The following is a 14932-nucleotide window of genomic DNA, read 5'->3' as shown; positions in this document are numbered from 1 at the left end:
AACAATCTTCAAGAGACAAAATAAGATTGGAAGTTTAAAGACATGCACACAAAATGTGTGAGTGTGTGTGTGTGTGTGTGTGTGTGTGTGTGTGTGTAAAAGAGTTACTTTGTACAAATTTTGGGCAGAATGTACAAAAGCCAAAATCTGGACTAACTGAAATAGCACCATAATAAATGTCCTTCAATACTGTCAAGTGTGTCTACTTAATAAAAGTTTTAGAACAAGAAACAACACACTTGAAAATCTATTGAACTTCAGGAAATTTTTGCCATCTTCCTATCTCACCATAAAAAGATTGAGCACTTTAATCACCATATTTTGGCCACAAAATTAGCACAAAATTCAAAGTGGCAGAGGCATTTTAGTGGTATTTATTGCTTATCTTTGGCCAGATTTAACATAAACAAGACTATAAATATAATGGAAACCTATGCAACTAAAACTATGCTGTAGGGCAGAATTGACATCTTGTGTAATTATGTACACATTTCGAACCTGTGTGATCTAAAATATTTCAGTGTGTTACTCTTCTGTAGCCATTTTTACAAAGCACATAGTAAGCCAGTTTAGCATCTCAACAAAGCTTCAATAGAATAATGTGAATCAGCATTTAAAATAAAGCCTGCTGCATAATTTTTCCTGTTCATACTCTCTTGACCAAAAATCATCAACACTAGCATGTGTTATTAGACCAAATATCATCCAGGTCCCTAATGAGGGCTGGTCATTGCTGTGATCAGCCATTCTACCATTTCAATTTCATTTATGGCAGGCATTTAAAAAGTCTAAATAGATCAATTCTCCTAAAAACCTATTTCAATTTGCCAGACATTTAAGTGTTCCCTGTAACAGTATGCCCACATTTGGCTAGCTCCTAATTAATAATCTATCTAAACACTCTAAGGGGAATTCTATATTTACTTGCATTAACTTTAAAAACAGTGCTTTGAATGTATACATGTATTCATTCATACATCACCTCATCATGACTGGAATGGCTTGTTTAAAGACTGTGAGGTTATAAAACCCTATCCAGGATAGAATGAGCAAACCAGAACCTTAATACAGTTTGCCACATTGTAAACTAATTCCATTAATATGCTTTGCAACATTTGTTGTTTTTCCCCAGTTTTCAAGTATCAAAAAACCCTAATGCAGGCTACCACATAAATTTATGCTTAAAATATTTATGGATGAATTGATGGTTCCTGTTAAGTTGCATTACACCTACGTGCCAAGGTTTGATTTTAGCCCAAGTTCAGTAATTTTGTCAAAACAATTGATACATTGAGCATTATTGAGCCAACAGGACATCAACATAAAATGTTGTCTAAAGTTAACAGTAACAAACGAATGATCCTCAGTCACAGAATTATCAATTCAATTTGGGAGGGAGATAGGAGGGAGGGGAGTTAATCCAAACAACAACGCAATGAAGTGTTCAAATCATTTTCTGAACAGGGCTCTTGATTGTTCTTTTCATTTCTTCTTGCAGAACCTTGAGCTCCCTTAGAAAAAACAAAAATAGTGGAAAATCACAGCTGGTAATGTCCTGCAAGGTCTTGAAGCTACAGAATGTATTGTCTGGCTAAGTTACATGTGGTTTCTATACTAGCTTGTTTGGCAGGGTGACCTACTGCAAAGCAGGCTCAGTTACCCCACCAGTCAATCCCTTGGGAGTTACAATTTCCTCCATATCCATCAGTGCAGGTAATAGCCACCCACACCAAATCGTCTCCTGCTGCCATGGCCACCTCTGCCTCTACCTCTGCGTCTGCTGCTTGTGTGGCTGCTGCTGAGGCTGGAACTGCTAGCACTGTTCTCTCAGTAGTCTCTAGCACCGAATCCTCCACTTAATCTGCTACTCGTAGAACGTCCACTATTGCTACTTTTGTAGTTGTGTTCATAAGCCATGTTTCCTAACCAAGATGGCACTTCTTGTTTAGCTTCAACAAGATCCAACAAATCCTTAGTGATATTTATGTTCCTCTCATTTAAAAATGAGGTGGTCATACCAAGGTTTCCTGCACTTTCTGTATGGCCAATGCCATATACATATTCTTCAATATCACCTGGAAAGTCAAAATTGATAACATGTTTCACCTTTGAAATGTCCAGTCCTCTTGCTACTACTACTGTAGCCACTAGAATTGGGCTTTTTCCTGAGGGTAACTGATGAAGGGCCTCTTTCCTATCCCTCTAATGGTCTCCATAGATACTGGTACATGGTATCCTTCATGGTATAAGAAATCCTCCAGAGAATAAGAACCCTTTTTGGTCTCCGCAAACACTAAGGTTAGTGCATCCTTGCCTAGGATCTAGTGGATGTCTTACGAGTTCAAGCATAAATGATAATTTGTCTGATTCTTCTACCCAAACTACTTTGTTTGTGATATTCTCAGAGGTAGAGCCAACTCTTTCTTAGAGCCAAGAAGATATTCATCCAAGAAATCACAAGCAAGCATCTGTAGTTCCTTAGGAAAAGTAGCACTAAACATCATAGTGGGATGGACATCCTTTGGAGGCCTAGTGTCTTGTTCAACTGTTCTGCGTATCTGAGGCTCAAATCCCATTCCAACACCTGATCAGCTTCTTCTAACACCAAGTATTCACAGAAGTTTAATCCAATCTTTCCTCTTTCCATCATATCCACTAGATATCCTGGAGTGGCTACTAACAAGTGGCATCCATGTTCTAAGTCTCAAATCTGCTAACCAATATCAGCACCACCATAAATCAGGCAATGAGGACTTCCAGATCAGTATGAAAAGTTTCTTGCTTCCTCATTGGTCTGTACTGCCAATTCTCTTCTTGGTGCTAATCCCAAGAAGACTGGGTATTGTTTGTGGCACCCATACCTTCAATTGTCCTTCATGGCCCTCAAAGCCTTCTTTGGACCATCTGAATAAATCTGACTCAAGATGGGCAAGAGAAATAATGCAGTTTTCCAGGCCCTGTTTCTGCACAAGCCATCAAGTACCTTTGCTCCTTTACAGTAGGAAAATCATGCTTTTGCACTGCAGTTGGGTGACTATAATGAGTAACCTCTGTTTCCTATGATAATTTCTCCCATCTCAACATCACGGAAACTTTCAGTATATAGAGGACAGTTGCTGCCTATTGCCTCAATTAGAATGTCATCGTATTTCTCAAAATTAATCCCAGTGTTGCATCCAGAAAAGAGCTCCTGTTCCAAGCGTTCACTTGGTGGGAGTGGTTTTGACCAATCATCTTCATCTTGTCACACCAGAAACTGTTTCCACCGTGTTCAAATTTGCCAAAGCCACTCAGTCACCACAGCTGCCAATGTCATCATAATCACTCCATCCATGATCATCAAATCTTCCCCTTGATCCAGTTCCATGATCACTGAAGAAGCTAGACTTCACTCTTGAATCACTAGGAGATCCAAAACTACTGTATGCCTCCTTATCTTTACTGGGACTCCACCCTAAACTGTCTTTAGTAGCTTCTCTGTTCCTTAAATGAAGAGGGATATAGCGCCCTTTGCTGGCTGTACTTCTCCCACTCTGATTATCTGAAAGGTCGGGTCTAGCCCAACAAACTGCTGGTCCAGCCCAAGGGCATTTTCCATTGCCACATGACTCATCCCTGAAGAGTACCTAGGAGTCTTCCTTTACTGAGCGAATATGATTGTTTAACTGTGAAGGCCCTCTCACAGGAGAACTGTGGCTCTATTTTATCTGTCTTTAAAATAAACAATTGCCTATCCAAAACCCATGAACATATTCTCCTTGGATTTCTTTTAGAATATTTATTAGTTTACTTTTGACATGTAGGCCTACATTCTGTACAAAATAATCTCTGTGTATAATGTGAGCTAGGTAACAAGATTCATTTTTTTCACATCTTTAATTGCTTGTACATCATTTATTTAAAAGACCAGTTTTTCTCTCACTGAATTGAAGTGGCATTTTTGTTTTAAATCATGTGACAGTTTGAAGATGTGCTGGTGTTTTTCTGGATGTTGTGTTAGTACATTTGTTTGTTTGTATTTCATTATCACAATGTCTTGATTACTGTAACTGTAAAGTACTAATGTGTTGGTGAAACTGTTCCAACTCTTTTCTTTTTCCTCTTAAAAATTGTCTTGACTATTCTAAGTTCTACAAAGTTTTGAATTAGCTTTGCATTTTCAACAAGAAAATCTGTTCAACTTTGAATGAGATTGCATTAAATGTAAGAATGAATTTGAGGAAAGTTGACATCTGAACAATATCGAGTTTTTAATTCACAAACACTGTATATATGTCCATTTACTTAGCTTTTCTCCTATTTTCCACAATAATGACTGATAATTTTTCTGTGTAAGAAGTAATTAAATTATTCATAATACTCCATTTCAGATGTCATATTAATGATATGAATTTTTTATTTTATCCTATTTCCTTTAATATATAGAAACACATTTGATATATGTATGTTAATCTTGAATCTGGATGATCTTCTTCATTCATATATTCTGAAAACATGTCCACAGATTCTCTAGGGTATTCCACAAACAGCATCAGTCATCTGTAAATCATGACAATTTTATTTCTTCCTTTCCAATTATTTAACATTTCATTTTTCTTGACTTTTTTCTTTCTGCATGTCTTCTTTCTTTATCTTCAAATATCCAATAGACAATATGCAATATATGCACAATATGCAATAAAGATTGCATATATTGAAGTTGTACAACAGGATGATTTCATATACATATACATGATGTACTGATTATCACAATCAAATTAATGCATTTATCAGCATTCATGTTGTACAAGAGATTCCTCAAACTTAATTATCTTATAATGAAAAGCTTGTAGCTTTAATAAACTTCTCCCTTTTTTCCACACTTGCCAGCCCAGACAACCACCATATACCACTCTTTGTTTCTACAAGTTAGACTTTCATAGATTCCATATATAAATGAAATCATTCAAAATTTGCCTTTCTGTGCCTAGCTAATTTTACATAACACAATGTCTTGCAGATTTACCTATGTTGTCACAAATAGCAGAATTTTCTTCCTTTTTATGGCTGAATAATATCCGATTGTATATACCACATTTTCTTTATCCATACATTTAGCAATGAACACTTTGGTAGTTTCTACATATTAGCTATTATAGATAAGGCTGTAATAAACATGAGGGTATAGATATATCTTTAAGATACTGACTTTTTAAAATATAAACTGAGAGATGAGATTTCTAAATCATATAGTAGTTCTATTTTTAATTTTTTAAGGAACCTCCATACTGGTTTCCATAATAGCTGTACTAATTTGCATTCCTACCACAAACATATGAAGTTTGTTTTCCTCCAAACCTTTGCCAACACTTATTATCTCCTGACATTTTTATATTAGCCATCCAATAGGTATAAGATGATATCTAATTGTTTATCATTTTAATGTTTCTGGTTATTAATTATGTTTAGCATCTTTTCATATACCTGTTAGCCATTTGTATGCTTTGGGAAAATGTCTGTTCATTTATCCTATGTTGATTTTTTATAAGGTTGTTTGTTTTCTTGAGTTGTGTGAGTTCCTTATACATTTTGGATATTCATTCCCCCTTATAACATATACAGTTTACAAATATTTTCTCCCATTTTTCAGGTTGCCTTTCTATTTTATTGTTTTCTTTGTTATGCAGAAGCCTGTTAGTTTGATGTAGTCCCACTTGTTTACTCTTGCTTTTGATATTCTGTATTTGGGGTATCATATTTTAAAAAATTATTAATAAGACAAATGCCAGAAGCCTTTTTTTCCATATTTTCTCCTAGGAGTTTTTTGGTTTTAGGTCTTACATTTAGGTCTTTTATCCCTTTTGAGTTGATTTTTGTATATGCTGTTAGATAAAGGTTCAATTTTATTATTTTGCATATGGATATTCAGATTTTTCTTTGTCATTTATTGAAGAGATTTTCCTTTCTTTGTTGTGAATTTTTGGCACCCTCATTAAAATTAGAAGATCATATATGCATAGGTTTATTTCTGAGTTCTCCTTTCTGTTCCATTAGTTTATGTGTCTGCTTATAAGCCATTATGATACTGCTTTGATTACTATAGCTTTGTAATATAGTTTGAAATTTGGGAGTGTAATGTCTGCAGCTTTGCTCTTCTTTCACAAGATTGCTTTGGCTATTTGGAATCTTTTGTGGTTCCATGTGGATTTAAGGATTGTATTTCTATTTCTTACAAATATTCCAATGTCACTGAATTGCATTGATTTGTAGGTCACCTTGGGTAATATGGACATTTTAATAATATTAACTCTTCTCGTTCATGAATATTAAATATCTTTCCATTTATTTGTGTCTTCTTCAATTTCTTCTATCAATATCTTAGAGTTTTCAGTGTACAGACCATTCAGCTCCTTCATTAAATTTACTCTTAAGTATTTTATTATTTTTCATGTTTTGTAAATGAGATCATTTTCTTAACTTCTTTTTCAAATAGTTCATTATTAGTGTATAGATATGCAACTTATTTTTTATATTAATTTTGTATCCTGAATATCCAAACCAAATTAAGATGACAATAAAAAACATTACAGGCCAAAATCCCTAATACACATAAATGCAAAATACCTTCAACAAAATATTATCAAAAGCAAATTCAACAGCATACTTAAATGATCATACACCATGATTAAGTGATATTTATCCCTGAGATGCAAGGATGGTTCAACATCACAAATCAATAAATATGGCAAACCAATTGACAGAATGAAAGACAAAAAACATATGATCATCTCAATAAATGTAGAAAAAAATAATTTGACAAACTTCAACATTATTTTATAATTTTAAAAAACTCTCTATAAATTTGGTACAGAAGGAATGGGCCGCAAAACAATAAATGCTATTTTTGAGAAGCCTCCAGCTAACATCATACTCTAAGATCAAGAACAAAACAAGAGTACACACTTTCACCATTTCTATTCAGGACAATACTAAAGGACCTAACTAGAGCAATTAGACAAGGAAAAGAAACAAAAGGTGACCAAATGGGAAAGGAAGAAGTTAAAATGCCCTGTTTGCAGATGACATAATCTTACATATAGAAAACCCTAAAAACTCCACCAAAAAAAACTTAGAATAAACAATTCTTTTGCTATTTTTTACTAAGAATTCTAGTAAAATACTGAATAGAACTATAATACATACAACATACAAAATATTTGTTAATTGCTTGTTTATGTTACAAATAAAACTTCTGGTCAACAGTAGGCTATTAGTGATTATGTTTTGGGGCAGTCAAAAGTTATATATGAATTTTTAACTGTGCAAGGGATTGATGCCCTGACCTCCACATTGTTCAAGAATCAATTATAATGATAGTGAATGATTGTTTTGCTCCCATTTTAGAAGGGAAGGTTATAATCATCATTGAACATACTGTTTAGGACCCTTGTGATTATGTTTCACCCACTAAGCTAATTATTCATTAGCTTATAGTATATATGGTTATTATCAGTTCTTCTAACTTATTAATGTAATATTTCTATAGAACACAGAGATCTTATCTTAATTTTGTTTACCCCAAAGCTGAATTTGGTAATGAAATCTGGGAACTGCTGATGGCTGAGGAAGAGCAAAGTTCCAATTTGACAATCACAGATGACTGCTAACGCAGACACAACCACAAAGGCAGAAATCTGACTGCAAGGAACCTAAACTCCCTGACTTCAATACCTGCAAAGGACAGGGATTGGGGCCCTTATATATACTACTCTGCTTCCAGGAGTTACAAATCACTAACACTCTCAACTATGACTTTTCTGGTGCCCCATTCAGATGTTTTATATGATGCATGTGGTTTTTATTTGTTCTATGGCCTTGAACAAGCCACTCTAAGACCTTCATGGTAAAATTTCTATCCTGTCTCACAACGACACTTTAAACTCTTAATAAGGTATTATATTTTAAAGCACATATACACACACACACACACACACACACACACACACACACACACACACAAAGGGACATTTGCCCCACTCCTGCTTTTGTGCTTTTTTGGTCATGTACGATATTTCTTTTTTGTTTTTCTTTTTGTTTTCACTGTCATACAGATATTTATGATTAAAACAGAATCAGAGTCTGACCTTCCTGACTTGAAGTTCAGGTTTTTGGGTTTTTTAATTTGTGTTTTGTGTGACTTCTAAAAAATTTGTGTTTTTAATTGACAAATAAAAATTGCATACACAGGTACTTCCTGATTTATAATGGGGATACATTTCAAGAAACCTATTGTAAGTTGAAAATAATGTTAGTCAAAAATGCACTTTTTTTTAAACCTAGCTTACCAAACATCACAGCTTAGCCCAGCCTATGTTAAACATTCTTGAAACACTTACATTAGCCTACAGTTAATCAAAATCATGTAATATATGGCCTATTCTCTAATAGTTACTAGAAAAGGATTTTTATTCAAAATTCAAAATATGATTTCTACTTAATGTTTATTGCTTTCATATCATCATAAAGTTGAAAAATTATAGGTTAAACCATCTTAAGTCAAGGAACATTGGTATATCATAATGGTGTACATGATGTGTGGAATATGTATACTTTAATAGCTATATCAGGCTAACATATGAATTAACTCACATACTTATCATTTATTTGTGGTGAGTACATATAAAATCTACTCTTTTAGCAATTTTCAAGTTTGCAATACATGATTGGAAGGGTCTCCAGCTAAGCTAGTTTTCTTTCTGAACAGACATTTCCCATAAGTGCAGAAATTCCCTGTGAACAGGGGAAGCAGTAATGCTGACAACAAAATTTAGACAGGAATTTAGAATAAAAAAGGCTTATGGTTGACTACTTTGGCCTATACTTCTATAATCTCTCAAAAAAACAATAAGTTATTGTCCTCTGGAGTATTTTGATGTAAAATTTTAGGAAGACCTAATAATCTGTAAAAGTTGTAGACTTGAGGTCTTAAAAGATCTGTATCTAGAAGCATGTATTCTATAGAAGTTTACTTAATGGCTCCAGGTTGATTTTCCTTACTTGTGAGGTAAATATTGTAATACACATCTACCTCACAAAAGTGTTGTGAGAATTCAATGATATATTATTTATAAAGAAAGCAAGTATTGATTACCTTCCTTCTGTCCCAGTGATAGATCACAACCAGAGATTATGAAGAGGGCATGGTCGCCAGGTCATTCTGGAGAAGGACAGAGTAAAACAAGGAAGGTGATCAAGTAAAGAGCAATCACCTGCTATATATTGTGTATTTTTGGTTTTTTACTTACCATTTACATTTACGCTTTCTATGTACAACATATTATAAGTAGCTTGGGTCCAGTGACTATACCATTTAATTTTGGTATCCTTCACTGCCCTTAGCTTAGAGGAAATAATCACAGCTTATTATTGATTAACTAATTTATTTATTATCAATTAATTAATATATGAATGGTGAACAGATGATTAGCATCCCAAGAAATGGTATTTTACTAATTCCAGGCAACGAGAAAAGTTTTTAACTACAGGGAAATGTTGACATGGGCAACAATTTCATACAGCAAAAAGTCTTTTTTTTGAGACAGAGTCTCACTCTCATCCAGGCTGGAGTGCAGTGGCATGATCATGGCTTCAATGCAACCTCCACCTCCCAGTTCAAGCAATTCTCTTGCCTCAGCCTCCTGAGTAGCTGGGACTACAGGCGTGCATCACCATGCCCAGCTATTTTTTGCATTTTTAGTAGAGATAGGGTTCCGCCATGTTAGCCAGGCTGGTCACAAACTCCTGACCTCAGGCAATCTGCCCACCTCAGCATCCCAAAGTGCTGGGATTATAGGCATGACCCACCATACCTGTCCCAAAAAAGTCTTTATATTTAATTTTTTTAAAAAAGATATTGACAAGTTTGAGAGGGCAGAATGATTTGTTTTAGAAATGTGACTAGTACTAGATCACAGATAACATATGTATTAAAAAAAACTTGCCTTTGTGGTATTAACTGGGGCAGTTGGAATAAAGAAAGCGGAGAAAACAATCAGCTGTTGAAGCTTTTATCACCACTTTTGTTCAAACATACACCAGAACCATTTTGAATGGTATTAATTTTCAACTTAAACCTGTAATATAATATGTCAAGAATTGTTAGAGAAAGACTGAATAAACATATATGAAGAAGAGCTCTGTAATTTAATTATGTTATATATTGAAGAAAGAGCTTTATATTCCAATGTAGCATGTGATTCAGGTATACTTCTCTCCTAGAAGAAAATGCAATTCAAGAAGTAAATACTTGATTTCTTTTTTAGTGGGTTGGGTGGGCTAGCCTACACTAACTTTCAAAAAAATCAACTTTTGACCAAACTTCTGCAAAGAAGTTTTAGATTATGATTCAGGATGTGCATGTTAATGTACTCATTTTAACAGCAGCCTCTCTATAAGTCCCATAACTTAACCTTATGGGAAAACACTTCCCACCACTAAGGGCATCTACTTGATTACTGATACTTTGATCATGGAGCTTTGGGCATGCCACTTCATAGAAATCTGAAGAACAATTATATTTTTCAAAAAGTTTTGAATAATGTTAGGATACATTGCATATATGACTATCAATTCTTCACTTCCCATTGAGTGACTGTATTAGAGGAACTTCCAGTTTCTGCTACAGGCTTTGTTTCAAGCGCAGGAATTTTTCCCCCTCTGGCCAGCTATGGGCTTTGTTTCCAGTTCTCCCCCCTCTGGCTCTTAGGGACTTTGTTCAAGGGCAGGGACTTTTCCTGCCTCTGACCCCTGGAAGCCGAGGCTCAGTGACTCAGAGTTTTAAAACATTAACCAATCCAATAAAAGATTCAAAGATCAATTAATCCAGAGAAAGGTTGAAAAAAACCCTCTCATTGGACGAGAACAAGAAGGGAGGAAATAACTTGGGTAAAAGCTCCAGCTGCCCAATCCTGCAGCAGCACCCCGAGTCCCCTTCCACGTCATGGAAGCTGTCCTTTCACTCTGCCTCATAAACCGCACTACTGCACACTCTTTGGGTCTACGAATTCTGTTTCAGCTGTAACACTCACCACAACACTGAGGCCTCCTTCCCCGTTCTGGGTTGGTTAGGCCAAGAACCTAAGTTCTGGAAAATCTGATTGCAGCTGATCTGGTTACACCATTAAAGGAGAGAGTCCCTTTATTCAGCCTTTGAATCTTGATTACTCATGTGACTTGCTCGACTCGATGTAACATTAATAAATGCAATGCAAGCAGAGGCTTGCCAATAACTCAGTTCTTTCTAATACTTAGAACAAGAATGGCGCATGTCGTATTTCTGCATTTATAACTCATATAGAGAGATGTGTGGCCCAGTTGCTACTCTGTCATTTCAGCAAAAACCAGACACAGGACTGAGGCCAGCCAGGACCAGCCAGCCCTAGCCAACACACCAGTTGACCACAGATGTATGAGCAAGCTTAAGACCAGCCAATACCAGCCTAGAATAGAACTGCTCAGCAGCAATAAAAATTAAATAAATTGTTACTTTAGAGCTATTTGAAAGTGTATTTTTGTGCAGCAAACATTTAATAGCAGATAAAGTGTTGATTCTTTATCTTTGTTTTATTGATGTTTTAAGGAAATCATTTCTATTAAAAGAAAATACCTGGTGTTTGTCACGTTAAATCAAGTTTAGCCTAAAGCTGCTTCCTTAAATATTCTGTACAACCCCCACCCCAAAACACTTCAAATTGTCCCAACTTTCTTGACAAAACCAGGTATATCTTAAATTAACTTGACTGATGTCTCATGTCTCCTTAAAATGTATGAAACCAAACTGTGCTCTGACTATCTTGGGTACATGTTTTCATGATCTCCTGAAGTCTGTGTCACAGGCCATGGTCACTCATATCTGGCTCAGAATAAATCTCTTCAAATATTTTACATAGTTTGACTCTTTTCCTCAATAGAACTAATCATTTAACCAGTTAAGTAATTTGAGTTAGTTTGGAAATAAATACAAGAGTTTTGACATGGAGCTGAAACAATACTAGTTTCATCAAAAGTTGCTTCTCAGTGCATGTATATTTTTCTATTATAGTGAACACAGATAATAATGATGCATATGTCTTTACCTTGATTAGAGAAAGGAAGAGAAAAAAAGAAAAATTTTGAAAATGAGATAAAAAGCTATTGATCTCACTGATGTTTCTGAATCTAAGACTGAACTCAATTATTAGTTGTATTTACTGCTTATTAGATTTACTAAGAAAGTTCTTTAATGTACTTGCAGCCCTATAATTATTTGCTAATATTCAACAGCAAGGGACTTAAATATAGTCCTGATCGCTCCATCACAAAATGCCAAAAACAATTAGGATTTTAAAGGAAGTACCCAACTAGGTTTAGGATACCACTCAGGCCACAAAAAATGTTCTTAAAACTCACACCACAAAATAGCTAATTGACATATCAGAAACACAAGCAAAAAAGTCACCCTAATTCAAGGCAATTACTTCAGCAATTCAAAATAAAATGTTGAAAGTGACCCCCAAAAAATGCCAAATATTTTAATGACTTTAAATGCCTATATAATTTCCTCATCACTTCACTTGGCAGAGTTAAGACAGCATTTAACCTACAATCACATTGTTAAAAAACACACTGCACCATGATGCTTTTCTTAATATGCATTCTCAAATTAGCATAGAGAAAAACATGAAACTATAATAGAGAAGTAAATTAAATTTCTATTTAGGTCACCAGACATTTATTAGCCCTACCACAGGTTAATACGTATGCATTTGTGTCTGTTTCTAAATGCTGATTATGTGATCTCAGAACACTAACTTATGGGCTTCATTTATTGAAAAAAAAATAACACTGATTTGATTGTAGAATAACTTTTAGTGTCTAACTTTAAGTAGCATATTACAGTTTTCAAAACACTTCTATAAAAAAACTATTCTTTTATTTGCAGTAACCAGATATTATAGATATTAATGCGTATATTTTACATTTAAGCAAGCTGGAATTCATCATGTTGAATTATTTGAAATGTACAAATAGATTGTAGTAAATATTTAAAATACATTTTAGAAAATATGACCCAGAAAAATAGTTGGCATTTTACAAATATAGGTGTGGTATCTATCTTACATGTATATTAAGTGTGTATAGTTTTCTAAGATAAAAGCAAACAGTTGTCAAAAAAGGTTCTGATTTTTGTAAGTCTTGTGGGAAAGAAAGATAATACAGGGTTTCATTGCAAAGATATAAAACTACTCTAGATAGTGTAAGCAAAAAATAATCTAATAAATTGAGTTTTCCCAATTATTGAAATGCCTTGAGAACTAGTTCCCAAGTAGGTCTGGTGAAATGACTCCAGGAACAGTGTTACAGAACTCACCTGCCCAGTGGCACCAGAGGCCAGATTGCTCTTCTCCATTATCCAGCCAGAGTTCCAGATCAGCCTGAATACTTCTCCTCTGGGAAGATTTTGCAGAACCTCCAGATTTATGCCACCTCTGTAACCTGTATTATATTAGTACAATGCATATTATGTTCTATGTTACTTACAGGCAGCCTTCCATATCTGTGGATTCTACATACATGGATTCAACCCAGAGTGAAATAAAAATATTTGAGGAAAAAAATGGATGTTTGCATCTGTAATGAACATGGAGACTTTTTCTCGTCACTATTCCCTAAACAATACAGTATAACAACTATTTACATAGCATTTACATTATATTGAGCATTATAAGTAATTAGAGATGACTTAAATGGAAAGATGTGTGTAGGTTATATGCAAATACTGTACCATTTTATATAAAGCACTGGAACATCACAGATCAATGAGGGGTGCTGAAACCAAACCCCCATGGATAAAGGGACAGCTCTATTTTATTCAGTGTGTACCTCTCCTTCTAAACTCAGTTCTTAAGCATATAGTATCTTTATAGCTATATGCCTAGTGTCTATTACAGACCTTAAACTATGGTAGGTCCTCAATAAATTGTATTGTTATAGGTAGATAGATAGGCATGAGCAACGCAGGAGAGGGCTCTCCCCTCACCCACTAGAAATGTCAAGTGATGTTTCGAAATTGTCTCACTACCTCTCTAAAAATGATAATTCAGCAGCCAGCGGGAGATAATCTCCTGATGGTTCACACTTGTTAACATTAAAGTGTTAATTAAAGGCAGACCCCAGAAAGAAAAATCCTTCTGGCCATGCACATTAAGAGATAAAAATGACGAAGTATGATATTCCACATACACCCCACTGGAAAAAGGAAGAAAGCTTCCGATAGACAAATGTACACTTCCTAAACAAACTGAGCATGCTCACTTCTCAAGGGTAAGGAGGGCTCTGCACACGCGGGCAGCCCATCATATGGGAAGAATCTTGGGAAAGAGGTGAGCCTATAAAAGTCCTAGGATCTTGGTTGAATGGGACACGACCCCTCTCTTAAACCTTCGAATGCCTGCTTGGGTCTCTTCCAACTGCACTTTCCTTTCTTTCCTGTTCTAAAGCTTTTTAAAATAAATTTCTACCCCTGCTCTGAAATTTGCCTCAGTGTTTTTCTCTGCTTTCATGTCCCTGAGTCAAATTCTTTCTTCTGAGTAGGCAAGGGTTGAAGTTGCCTGCAGATGTGTATAGATTTGCTACTGGTAAGTAGGGATATCTCAGATCTCTGCCACCACTAACAGTATTAAATCTTTATTTCGTATCCGTTATAGTATTAAGCAATTCACATGAAGTAACTTATTCAACACTCATAATTTCTCATGAAAGAAGTCTGTAAGGAAAATGGCTGTGCTTCAGTCAGGAGTAGGACAAGGTAGATATCTGGTACACTATGACGCAACAGGTTTGGAGTCCAGGCACACAATCCCATGCATTACTTAGTGACCTTATGTGCCTGCCACTGTTATCCCCACATTGCCTA

At 35.1% G+C, this 14932-nt stretch overlaps 1 long non-coding RNA gene and 1 pseudogene across 1 annotated transcript in view; both read right to left on the bottom strand.

Moving 5' to 3' along the window:
• Nucleotides 1-13510, bottom strand: part of LOC141583910 (uncharacterized) — a 57666-nt gene extending 44156 nt beyond the window's left edge. The window contains exons 1-2 of the long non-coding RNA XR_012516747.1: nt 13388-13510; nt 9131-9196 (exon numbers count right to left, since the gene is read on the bottom strand). This is a non-coding gene — a long non-coding RNA (uncharacterized LOC141583910). The remainder of the gene's footprint in view (nt 1-9130; nt 9197-13387) is intronic.
• LOC101033909 (ATP-dependent RNA helicase DDX3X pseudogene) lies at nt 1653-3613 on the bottom strand (annotated as a pseudogene).
• Nucleotides 13511-14932: the final 1422 nt, after the last annotated feature.

This window comes from Saimiri boliviensis, chromosome 3 (assembly GCF_048565385.1).
Source record: "Saimiri boliviensis isolate mSaiBol1 chromosome 3, mSaiBol1.pri, whole genome shotgun sequence".
NCBI classification, from domain to species: Eukaryota; Metazoa; Chordata; class Mammalia; order Primates; family Cebidae; genus Saimiri; species Saimiri boliviensis.
The sequence above is the reverse complement of the archived record's forward strand: the minus strand, read 5'-3'. Positions and strand labels throughout refer to the sequence as shown.